Genomic DNA, 1,021 nt, shown 5'->3' with positions numbered 1-1,021 from the left:
CTTTGTTTTCTTGACTGTTTCCTTTGCTGTGCAGAAGCTTTTGATTTTGATGAAGTCCCAAAAGTTTACTTTCGCTTTTGTTTCCTTTGCTTTTGGAGACATATCTTGAAAGAAGTTGCTGTGGCTGATACCGAAGAGATTACTGCCTATGTTCTCCTCTAGGATTCTGATGGATTCCTGTCTCACGTTGAGGTCTTTTATCCATTTTGAGTTGATCTTTGTGTACAGTGAAAGAGAATGGTTGAATTTCCTTCTTCTACATATAGCTGCCCAGTTTTCCCAGTACCATTAATTGAAGAGATTGTCTTTTTTCCACTGTATATTTTTTCCAGTTTTGTCGAAGATTAATTGACCATAGAGTTGAGGGTCCATATCTGGGCTCTCTACTCTGTTCCACTGGTCTATGTGTCTGTTTTTATGCCAGTACCATGCTGTCTTGCTGATCACAGCTTTGTAATAAAGCTTGAAATCAGGTAACGGGATGCCCCCAGCTTTATTTTTGTTTTTCAACATTTCCATAGCGATTTGGGGTCTGTTCTGATTCCATACAAATTTTAGGATTATTTGCTTCAGCTCTTTGAAGAATACAGGTGGAATTTTGATCGGAATGGCATTAAAAGTATAAATTGCTCTAGTCAGTATAGACATTTTAACAATGTTTATTCTTCTGATCCATGAGCATGGAATGGTCTTCCATCTTTTTGTGTCTTCTTCAATTTCTTTCATGAGTGTTCTGTAGTTCTTCAAGTACAGATCTTTATCTCATTGGTTAGATTTATTCCCAGGTACCTTATGGTTCTTGGTGCGATAGTAAATGGAATCGATTCTCTAATTTCCCTTTCTGTATTTTCATTGTTAGTGTATAAGAAAGCCACCGATTTCTGCACATTGACTTTGTATCCTGCCACATTGCTGAATTGCTGTATGAGTTCTAGTAGTTTGGGTCTTTTGGGTTTTCCATATAAAGAATCATGTCATCTGTGAAGAGAGAGAGTTTGACTTCTTCATTGCCAATTTGGAT

The sequence above is a fragment of the Mustela nigripes genome, chromosome 13 (assembly GCF_022355385.1).
Source record: "Mustela nigripes isolate SB6536 chromosome 13, MUSNIG.SB6536, whole genome shotgun sequence".
NCBI classification, from domain to species: domain Eukaryota; kingdom Metazoa; phylum Chordata; class Mammalia; order Carnivora; family Mustelidae; genus Mustela; species Mustela nigripes.
Note: the sequence above shows the minus strand (reverse complement) of the source record.